The sequence below is a fragment of the Leucopleurus acutus genome (genome assembly GCF_964270905.1).
Source record: "Leucopleurus acutus genome assembly, chromosome: X".
NCBI classification, from domain to species: domain Eukaryota; kingdom Metazoa; phylum Chordata; class Mammalia; order Artiodactyla; family Delphinidae; genus Leucopleurus; species Leucopleurus acutus.
This window is the reverse complement of record NC_139148.1, coordinates 64869090-64881937: the sequence shown is the minus strand read 5'-3', so window position 1 is coordinate 64881937 and position 12848 is coordinate 64869090.

Here is a 12848-nt window from a genome sequence, read left to right as displayed (position 1 = left end):
AACCCTCCAGAAAGTGGGCATACAAGGAACATAACTCAACATATAAAAGGCCACATACAACAAACCTACAGTTAACATCATACTCAAAGGTGAAAACCTGAAAGCATTTCCTCTAATATCAGGAACAAGAGAAGGCTGTCCACTCTTACCACTATTATTCAACATAGTTTTAGAAGTCCTAGCTATGGCAATCAGAGAAGAAAAAGAAATAAAAGGAATCCAAACTGGAAAAGATGTAAACCTGTCACTGTTTGCAGATGACATGATACTATACATAGAAAATCCTAAAGTGCTATCAGAAAACTACTAGAGTTCAACAATAAATTTGGTAAAGTTTCAGGATACAAAATTAATACACAGAAATCTGTTGCATTCCTATTCACTAACAACAAAAGATCAGGGAGAGAGATTAAGGAAACAATCCTATTTACCATCCCATCAAAAAGAATAAAATACCTAGGAATAAACCTACCTAAGGAGACAAAAGGACCTGTACTCTGAAAAGTATAAGATACTGATGAAATAAATCACAGAAGACACAAAAAGATGGAAAGATATACCATGTTCATGGATTTCAAGAGTCAATATTGTCAAAATAATTATACTACCCAATGCAGTCTACAGATTCAATGCAATCCCTATCAAATTACCATGACGTTTTTCACAGAACTAGAAGAAAATATCTTAAAATTTGTATGGAGCCACAAAAGACCCTGAATAGCAAAAAGCAATCTTAAGAAAGAAAAATGGAGCTGAGGAATCAGGCTCCCTGACTTCAGACTATACTACAAAGCTATAGTCATCAAAACAGTATGGCACTGGCACAAAAACATTAATATAGAGCAATGGAACAGGATAAAAAGCCAAAAAATAAACCCATGCACCTATGCTCAATTAATCTATGATAAAGGAGGCAAAACTACACAATGGTGGAAAGACAGTATTTTCAACAAATGGTGCTGGGAAAACTGGACAGTTACATGTAAAAAAAGGAAATTAAATCATTCTTTAACACCATACACAAAAATAAGCTCAAAATGGATTAAAGACCTAAATGTGAGACTGGACACTGTAAAACTCCTAGAGGAAAATCCAGGCAGAACACTTTCTCACTTAAATCACAGCAGTATCTTTTTCAATCTGTCTCCCAGAATAATGGAAATTAAAAAAAATAAACAAGTGGGACCTAATTAAACTCAAAAGATTTTGCACAGCAAAGGAAACCATAAACAAAATGAAAAGACAGCCCACAGATTGGGAGAAAATATTTGCAAATGATGTGAGCGACAAGGGATTGGTCTCTAAAATTTACATACAGCCCATGAGGCTTAATATCATCAAAACAAACAACCAAATCAAAAAATGGGCAGAAGACCTAAATAGATATTTCTCCAAAGAAGACATACAGATGGCCAAGAGGCACATGAAAAGATGGTCAACATCGCTAATTATTAGAGAAATGCAAATCAAAACTACAATGAGGTATCACCTCACACCAGTCAGAATGGCCATCATCAAAAAAATCTACAAACAATAAATACGGGAGTGGGTAGAAAACGGAACCCTCTTGCACTGTTGGTGGGAATGTAAATTGATACAGCCACTATGAAGAACAGTATGGAGGTTCCTTAAAAAACTACAAATAGAACTACCATATGACCCAGCAATCCCACTACTGGGCATATATCTTGAGAAAACCATGATTCAAAAAGAGTCATGTACCACAATGTTCATTGCAGCTCTATTTACAGTAGCCAGGACATGGAAGCAACCTAAGTGTCCATTGACAGATGAATGGATAAAGAAGATGTGGCAAATATATACAATGGAATATTAATCAGCCATAAAAAGAAACGAAGTTGAGTTTTTTGTAGTGAAGTGGATGGACCTAGATACTGTCATACAGAGTGAAGTAAGGCAGAAAGAGAAAAACAAATACTGTATGCTAACGCATATATATGGAATAATAAAAAAAAAGGTTCTGAAGTACCTAGGACCAGGGTAGGAATAAAGACACAGACATAGAGAATGGACTTGAGGACACGGGGAGGGGAAAGGGTAAGCTAGGATGAAGTGAGAGAGTGGCATGGACATATATACACTACCAAATGTAAAATAGATAGCTAGTGGGGAGCAGCCACATAGCACAGGGAGATCAGCTTGGTGCTTTGTGACCACCTAGAGAGATGGGATAGGGAAGGTGGAAGGGAGACACAAGAGGGAGGGGATATGGGGATATAAGTATACATATAGCTGATTCACTTTGTTATACAGCAGAAAGTAAAACAACATTGTAAAGCAATTATACACCAATAAAAATGTTTTATAAAAAAACTACAATGAGTATCACCTCACACCAGTGAAAATGGGTATCATGAAAAAATTCATAAACAATAAATGCTGGAGAGGGTGTGGATAGAAGGGAACCCTCCTACACTGTTGGTGGGAATGTAAATTTGTACAGGCACTATGGAGAACAGTATGGAGGTTCCTTAAAAAAACTATAAATATAGCTACCACATGACCCTGCAATCCCACTCCTGGTCATGTATTTGGAGAAAACTCTATTTTGAAAAGATACACGCACCCCAATGTTCACTGCAGCACTGTTTACAATAGCCAAGACATGGAAGCAATCTAAATGTCCATTGATAGAGGACTGGATAAAGAAGAGATGGTACATATGTACAATGGAATATTACTCAGCCATTAAAAAGAATGAAATAATGCCATTTGCAGCAATATGGATGGACCTAGAGATTGTCATACTGAGTGAAGTAAGTCCGACAGAGAAAGAGAAATATCATGCTATCCCTTATATATGTAATCTAAACAGAAATGATACAAACAAATTATTTACAAAACAGAAATAGACTCACAGACTTAGAGAAGAAACTTATGGTTACCAGGGGGGAAGGATGGGGAGAAGGGAAAGTTAGAGAGTTTGGGATAGACATGTACACACTGCTACATTTAAAATGGATAACCAACAAGGACCTACTGTATAGCACAAGGAACTCTGCTCAATGTTATGTGGCAGCCTGGATGGTAGGGGATTTTGTGGGAGAATGGATACATTTATATGTATGGCTGAGTCACTTTGCTGTGCACCTGAAACTATCACAACATTTTAAATCAGCTATCCAATATAAAATAAAAAGTTAAAAAAAAAGAAACCAGATAGGTAGTGGGGGTTGGCAAATAGTACTACCTGATCCTCCTTGGCCTTGCCAAGGTTGGCTGTGGGGGCAGACATAAGTCTGGTTGCTCTAAGAAAATAAATTGAAGATGGATTGTGGTATGCTACTTGAGACCTGCAAATGCATTAACACTGTGTTGGGAGCTCTTTCTTCTTTACCCAGAGTGCTCCTGGCCTCAAAGAATATTAAAGCTTGACCTTAGAGATCATGTAGTCTAATCTCTTCCCCTTGCCTTCCATTTCATTGGCCCACCCCACTTCCATTTTAAAGATGAAGAAAGTAGGGCCAAGAAGAGGGAAGGAAGTGCCCTGCAACAGATAATATAGGCAGTTAGTGACAGAACTGGGACTACAACCCATGTTAGCTGACTCTTTGTGCCATGTTCTTTACTATACATGCTACCTCAAATGTTTTCTCAACTGAATACAAAAATGATGTTGTCTCATTTTTCCTCCATACGTTTCTCTTTCTCCTCATTGGTGCTTACTATGGAGAGTAAGCAACCTCACTGTGTGGGCTTTTAGTCCATTTAGAGCAGAAGTGGAGAAACATTTTTCTGTAAAGGGCTGTTGACATAGAAAAAACATGGACACAGAACAACAAAAAAATCCATTAAAAATCTGTATTAAGTAAAACACAACTTAGTTTTTAATTTTTAAAGCAAAATAAAAATCTAAAGCATGCAATGCTTTCACTTTTCAAGCTAGGGACAAGGAACATAAATTCTATTCAATAAATATATCATGGTGGTGAAAATATAACATCTATAAAGAGTTCTCCTTTTACTTATCTATTTTTCTGAAGCAAAGAATGAAAAGCAAAAAGAGACTCTGGAGGTTTAAAGAAGGGAAACTTTTCTGAATTTTTATTTTTTCACCTTTTCAACTTTTATTATTTCTGCTCTTACACACTCATCATTTACTATATGCCATGCATTTTCTTAAATTAATTTTTATTGGACTATAGCTGCTTTACAATGTTGTGGTACTTTCTGCTGTGCAGCAAGGTGAATCAGTTATACGTATACATGTAGCCACTCTTTTTTAGATTTCCTTCTGAATTTGGTTACCACAGAGCATTCAGTAGAGTTCCCTGTGCTATAAAGTAAGTTTTCATTAGTTATTTATTTTATACATAGTAGTGTATATATGTAAATCCCAATCTCCAAATTCGTCCCAATGCCCTTCCCACCTTGGTAACCATAAGTTTGTTCTCTACATCTGTGACTCTGTTTCTGATTTGCAAATAAGTTCATCTGTACCATTTTTCTAGATTCCACATATAAGCAATATTATATGATATTTGTTTATCTCTTTCTGACTTACTTCACTCTGTATGACAATCTCTAGGTCCATCCACCTCTCTGCAAATGGCATTATTTTGTTCCTTTTAAATGGCTGATTAATATTCCATTGTATGCGGAGCTTCAAGATGGCGGAAGAGTAAGACCTGGAGATCACCTTCCTCCCTACAAATACATCAGAAATACATCTACATGTGGAACAACTCCTACAGAACACCTACTGAACGCTGGCAGAAGACCTCAGACCTCCCAAAAGGCAAGAAATTCCCCATGTACCTGGGTAGGGCAAAAGAAAAAAGAAAAAACAGAGACAAAAGAATAGGGAAAGGACCTGCAAGAGTTGGAGGGAGCTGTGAAAGAGGAAAGGTTTCCAGACACTAGGAAGCCCCTTCGGGGGCAGAGACTGCGGGTGTCAGAGGAGGATAGCTTTGGAGCCTCAGAGGACAGTGCAGCAACAGGGGTGCAGAGGGCAAAGCAGAGAGATTCCTGCACAGAGGATCAGTGCCAAACAGCACGCACGAGCCCGAGAGGCTTGTCTGCTCACCCGCCAGGACGGGCGGGGGCTGGGAGCTGAGGTTCCGGCTTCGGTCGGATTCCAGGGAGAGGACTGGGGTTGGCTTCGTGAACACAGACTGAAGGGGGCTAGTGCACCATGGGTAGCCTGGAGGGAGTCCGGGAAAAGTTCTGGAACTGCCGAAGTGGCAAGAGACTTTTTCTTGCCTCTTTGTTTCCTAATGCCCGAGGAGAGGTGATTAAGAGCACTGCTTAAAGGAGCTCCAGAGACGGGCGTGGGCCGTGGCTATCAGCGTGGACCCCAGGGACGGGCATGAGACACTAAGGCTGCTGCTGCAGCCAGCAAGAAGCCTGTGTGCAAGTACAGGTCACTATCCATACCGCCCCTCCCAGGAGCCCACCACTGCCAGGGTCCCGTGATCCAAGAACAACTTCCCCGGGAGAACACACAGCACACCTCAGGGTGGTGCAACATCATGACAGCCTCTGCTGCCACAGGCTCAACCAACACACCGTACCCCTCCCTCCCCCTGACCTGAGTGAGCCAGAGCCCCCGAATCAACTGCTCCTTTAACCCAGTCCTGTCTGAGCGAAGAACAGATGCCCTCAGGTGGCCTACACACAGAGGCGTGACCAAATCCAAAGCTGAACACCAGGAGCTGTACGAACAAAGAAGAGAAAGGGAAATATCTCCCAACAACCTCAGGAGAAGCGGATTAAATCTTCACAATCAATTTGATGTACACTGCATCTGTGGGATACCTGAATAGACAACGAATAATCCCAAATTGAGGAGGTGGACTTTGGGAGCAATGATATATACATATATATACATATAATTTCCCTCTTTCTCTTTTTGTGCGTGTGTATGAGTATGCTTCTGTGTGTGACATTGTCTGTATAGATTTGCTTTTACCATTTGTCCTAGGGTTCTGTCTATACATTTTTTTTCCCTTAAGTATAGTTTTTAGCACTTGTTCTCATTGGTGGATTTGTGTTTTGGTTTGGTTGCTCTCGTCTTTCTTTCTTTATTTCCTTTCAAATTTTTTATTACTTAAAATTTTTTAATAATTATATTTTATATTAATAACTTTATTTTATTTTACTTTATTTTATTTTATCCTCTTCTTTCTTACTTTTTTCCCTCCCTTTTCTTCTGAGCTATGTGGATGACAGGCTCTTGGTGCTCCAGACAGGCATCAGGGCTGTGCCTTTGAGGTGGCAGAGCCAAGTTCAGGACACTGGTCCACAAGAGACCTCACAACTCCACATAATATCAAATGGCAAAAATCTCCCAGAGATCTCCATCGCAACGCCAAGACCCAGCTCCACTCAATGACCAGCAAGCAACAGCGCGGGACACCCTATGCCACACAACTAGCAAGACAGGAACATAACCCCAACCATTAGAACAGAGGCTGCTTAAACTCATAATAAGGCCACAGACACTGCAAAACACACCACCAAACGTGGACCTGCCCATCAGAAAGACAAGATCCACCCTCATCCACCAGAACAAAGGCACTCATCTCCTCCACCAGGAAGCCTACACAACACACTGAACCAAACTTCACCACTGAGGACAGACAACAAAAACAATGGGAACTATGAACGTGCAGCCTGAGAAAAGGAGACCGGAAACACAGTAAGTTAAGCAAAATGAGAAGACAGAGAAACACACAGCAGATGAAGGAGCAAGGCAAACACCCACGAGACCTAACAAATGAAGAGGAAATAGGCAGTCTACCTGAAAAAGAATTCAGAATAACAATAGTAAAGTTGATACAAAATGAAGGAAATAGAATAGAGAAAATACAGAAACGTTTAACAAGGAACTAGAAGAACTAAAGAGCAAACAAACAGTGATGTACAACACAATAAAGGAAATTAAAAATTCTCTAGAAGGGATCAACAGTAGAATAACTGAGGAGGAAGAACAAATAAGTGACCTGGAAGATAAAATAGTGGAAATAACGACTGCAGAGTGCAATACAGAAAAAAGAATGAAAACAATTGAGGACAGTCTCAGAGACTTCTGGGACAACATTAAATGCACCAACATTCGAACTACAGGGGTGCCAGAAGAAGATAAAAAGAAAGGGACTGAGAAAATATTTGAAGAGACTATAGTTGAAAACTTCCCTAATATGGGAAAGGAAATAGTTAATCAAGTCCAGGAAGCACAGAGAGTCCCATACAGGATAAATCCAATTAGAAACATGCCAAGCCACATATCAATCAAACTGACAAAAATTAAATACAAAGAAAACATATTAAAAGCAGCAAGGGAAAAACAACAAATAGCATACAAGGGAATCCCCAGAAGGATAGCAGCTGATCTTTCAGCAGAAACTCTACAAGCCAGAAGGGAGTGGCAGGACATATTTAAAGTGATCATGGAGAAAAACCTACAACCAAGATTACTCTACACAGGAAGGATCTCATTCAGATTTGATGGAGAAATTAAAAGCTTTACAAACAAGCAAAAGCTAAGAGAATTAAGCACCACCAAACCAGCTTTACAACAAATAGTAAAGGGACTTCTCTAGGCAGGAAACACAAGAGAAGGAAAAAATCCTACAATAACAAACACAAAACAATTAAGAAAATGGTAACAGGAACATACATATAGATAATTACCTCAGTTGTAGATGGATTAAATGCTCCAAACAAAAGACATTGACTGGCTGAATGGACACAAAACATGACCTGTATATGTGCTGTCTAAAAGAGACCAACCTCAGAAATAGGGACACATACAGACTGAAAGTGATGGACGGGAAAAGATACTCCATGTAAATGGAAATCAAAAGAAAGCTGGAGTAGCAATTCTCATATCAGACAAAATAGACATTAAAAAAATAGATTATTACAAGAGAAAAAGAAGGACACTGCATAATGATCAAGGGATCAATCCAAGAAGAAGATATAAAAATTGAAATATTTATGCACCCAACATAGGAGCACCTCAATACATAAGGCAAATACTAACAGCCATAAAAGGGGAAATCGACAGTAACACAATCATAGTAGGGAAATTTAACACCCCACTTTCATCAATGAACAGATCATCCAAAATGAAAGTAAATAAGGAAACACAAGCTTTAAATGATACATTAAACAAAATGGACTTAATTGATATTTATAGGACATTCCATCCAAAAACAACAGAATACACATTCTTCTCCAGTGCTCATGGAATATTCTCCAGGATAGATCATACCTTGGTTCACAAATCAAGCCTTGGTAAATTTAAGAAAATTGAAATTGTATCAAGTATCTTTTCCGATGATAACGCTATGAGACTAGTTATCACTTACAGGAAAAAACCTGTAAAAAATACAAACACATGGAGGCTAAACAATACACTACTCAATAAACAAGAGATCACTGAAGAAATAAAACAGGAAATCAAAATATACTTAGAAACAAATGACAATGAAAACACGACGAACCAAAACCTATGGGATGCAGCAAAAGGAGTTCTAAGAGGGAAAATTATAGCAATACAACCCTACCTTAAGAAATAAGAAACATCTCAAGTAAACAACCTAACTTTATACCTAAAGCAATTAGAGAAAGAAGAACAGAAAAATCCCAAAGTTAGCAGAAGGAAAGAAATCATAAAGATCAGATCAGATATAAATGAAAAAGAAATGAAGGAAATGATAGCAAAGATTAATAAAACTAAAAGCTGGTTCTTTGAGAAGATAAACAAAATTGATAAACCATTAGCCAGACTCATCAAGAAAAAAAGGGAGAAGACGCAAATCAATAGAATTAGAAATGAAAAAGGAGAAGTAATAACTGACAATGCAGAAATACAAAGGATCATGATTGAGTACTACAAGCAACTATATGCCAATAAAATGGACGGCCTGGAAGAAATGGACAAATTCTTAGAAATGCACAACCTTCTGAGACTGAACCAGGAGGAAATAGAAAATATGAACCGACCAATCACAAGCACTGAAATTGAAACTATGATTAAAAATCTCCCAACAAACAAAAGCCCAGGACCAGATAGCTTCACAGGCGAATTCTATCAAACATTTAGAGAAGAGCTAACACTTATCCTTCTCAAACTCCTCCAAAATATAGCAGAGGGAGGAACACTCCTAACCTCCTTCTATGAGGCCACAATCACCCTGATACCAAAACCAGACAATTATGTAAAAAAAAAAAAAATACTGCAGCCCAACAACAGTGAACATAGATGCAAAATTCCTTGACAAAATTCAAGCAAAAAGAATCCAGCTGAACATTCAAAGGATCATACACCATGATCAAGTGAGTTTTATCCCAGGAATGCCAGGATTCTTTGATATATGCAAATCAATCAATGTGAAAAACCATATTAACAAACTGAAGGATAAAAACCATAAGATTATCTCCATAGATGCAGAAAAATCTTTTGACAAAATTCAACACCCATTTATGATAAAAACCCGCCAGAATGTAGGCATAGATGGAACTTTCCTCAAGATAATAAAGGCCATATACGACAAACCCACAGCCGACATCGTCCTCAATGGTGAAGAACTGAAAACATTTCCACCCAGATAAGGAACAAGACAAGGTTGCCCACTCTCACCACTATTATTCAACATAGTTTTGGAAGTTTTAGCCACAGCAATAAGAGAATAAAAAGAAATAAAAGGAATCCAAAGCGGAAAAGAAGAAGTAAAGCTGCCACTGTTTTCAGAAGACATGATACTCTACATAGAGAATCCTAAATATGCTATCAGAAAACTACTAGAGCTAATCAATGAATTTGGTAAAGTAGCAAGATACAAAATTAATGCAAAGAAATCTTTAGCATTCCTATACACTAATGATGAAGAATCTGCAAGTGAAATTAGAAAACACTCCCATTTACCTTTGCAACATAAAGAATAAAATATCTAGGAATAAACCTCCCTAAGGAAGCAAAAGATGTGTATGCAGAAAACTGTAAGACACTGATGAAAGAAATTAAAGATGATACAAATAGATGTAGAGATATACCATGTTCTTGGATTGGAAGCATCAACATTGTGAAAATAATTATACTACCCAAAGCAGTCTACAGATTTAATGCAATCCCAATGAAACTATCACTGGCATTTTTCACAGAAGTAGAAAAAAATTTCACAATTTGTATGGAAACACAAAAGACCCCAAATAGCCAAAGCAATCTTGAGAACGAAAAATGGAGCTGGAGGAATCAGGTTCCCTGATTTCAGACTATACTACAAAGCTACAGTAATCAAGACAGTATGGTACTGGCAGAAGAACAGAAATATAGGTCAATCGAACAGGATAGAAAGCCCAGTGATAAAACCATGCACATAGGGTCACCTTATCTTTGATAAAGGAGGCAAGAATATACAGTTGAGAAAAGACAGCCTCTTCAATAAGTGATGCTGGGAAAACTGGAGAGCTACATGTAAAAGAATGAAATTAGAACACTCCGTAACACCATACACAAAAATAAACTCAAAATGGTTTAAGGACCTAAATGTAGCACAGGGAGATCAGCTCTGTGCTTTGTGACCACCTAGAGGGTTGGGGTATGGGCGGTGGGAGGGAGGGAGACCCAATAGGGAAGAGATATGGGGACATATGTATATGTATTACTGATTCACTTTGTTATAAAGCAGAAACTAACACACCAATGTAAAGCAATTATACTCCAATAAAGAAGTTAAAAAAAAGAATTCCATTGTATATATGTAACACACCTTTATCCATTCCTCTGTTGATGGACATGTAGGTTGCTTCCATGTCCTGGCTATTGTAAATAGTGATGCAATGAACACCAGGGAACATGAATCATTTCAAATTATGGTTTTCCCCAGAGATATGCTTAGCAGTGAATTTGCTGGGTCACATGGTAGTTCTTTTTTTTATTATTTTTATTTTTTTAATTTTTTTAATGTTGAGTCTTCTTTTAATTTCTTTATTTATATTTAATTTTGGCTGTGTTGGGTCTTTGTTTCTGTGCAAGGGCTTTCTCTAGTTGTGGCAGCGGGGGCCACTCTTCATCGCGGTGCACGGGCCTCTCACTCTCATGTCCTCACTTGTTGCAGAGCACAGGCTCCAGACGTGCAGGCTCAGTAGTTGTGGGTCATGGGCCTTGTTGCTCGGCGGCATGTGGGATCTTCCCAGACCAGGGCTTGAACCCGTGTCCCCTGCATTAGTAGGCAGATTCTCAACCACTACGCCACCAGGGAAGCCCCTATTTTTATTTTTTTAACGAAACTCCATACTATTCACCATAGTGGCTGTATTAGTTTACATTCCCACCAACAGTGCAAGAGGGTTCCCTTTTCTCCACACACTCTCCAGCATCTATTGTTTGTAGATATCTTGTAACATCTTTATTGGAGTATAATTGCTTTACAATGGTGTGTTAATTTCTGCTTTATAACAAAGTAAATCAGTTATACATATACATATGTTCCCATATCTCTTCCCTCTTGCTTCTCCCTCCCTCCCACCTTCCGTATCCCACCCCTCTAGGTCGTCACAGAGCACCAAGCTGATCTGCCCGTGCTATGTGGCTGCTTCCCACTAGCTATCTATTTTATGTTTGGTAGTGTATATATGTCCACGCCACTCTCTCACTTTGTCACAGCTTACCTTTCCCCCTCCCCATATCCTCAAGTCCATTCTCTAGAAGGTCTGTGTCTTTATTCCCATCTTGCCCCTATGTTCTTCATGATAACTTTTTCCCCTTAGATCCCATATATTTGTGTTAGTATAAGGTATTTGTCTTTCTGACTTACTTCATTCTGTATGACAGACTCCAGGTCCATCCACCTCACTACAAATATCTCAATTTCATTTCTTTGTACGGCTGAGTAATATTCCATTGTATATATGTGCCACATCTTAATTTTCCATTTGTCTGTTGGTGGGCACTTAGGTTGCTTCCATGTCCTGACTATTGTAAATAGAGCTGCAATGAACATTTTGGTACATGACTCTTTTTGAATTATGGTTTTCTTAGGATATATGCCCAATAATGGTATTGCTGGATCATATGGTAGTTCTATTTTTAGTTTTCTAAGGAACCTCCATACTGTTCTCCATAGTGGCTGTATCAATTTACATTCTCACCAACAGTGCAAGAGAGTTCCCTTTCTCCACACCCTCTCTAACATTTATTGTTTGTAGATTATTTGATGAAGACCATTCTGATTGGTGTGAGATGATATCTCATTGTAGTTTTGATTTGCATTTCTCTAATGATTAATGATGTTGAGCATTCTTTCATATGTTTATTGGCAATCTGTATATCTTCTTTGGAGAAATGTCTATTTAGGTCTTCTGCCAATTTTTGGAATTGTTTGTTTGTTTGTTTGTTTGATATTGAGTTGCATATGCTGCTTGTAAATTTTGGAGATTAATCCTTGGTCAGTTGCTTCATTTGCAAATATTTTTGCCCATTCTGAGGATTGTCTTTTTGTCTTGTTTATGGTTTCCTTTGCTGTGCAAAAGATTTTAAGTTTCATTAGGTCCCATTTGTTTATTTTTGTTTTTATTTCTATTTCTGTAGGCGGTGGGTCAAAGAGAATCTTGTTGTGATTTATGTCATAGAGTGTTCTGCCTATGTTTTCATGTAAGAATTGGATAGTGACTGGCCACACATTTAGGTCTTTAACCCATTTTGAGTTTATTTTTGTGTGTGGTGTTAAGGAGTGTTCTAATTTCATACTTTTACATATTACTGTCCATTTTCCCAGCACTGCTTATTGAAGAGCCTGTCTTTTCTCCACTGTATATTCTTACCTGCTTTATCAAAGATATGGTGGCCATATGTGCGTGGGTTTATCTCTGGGCTTTCT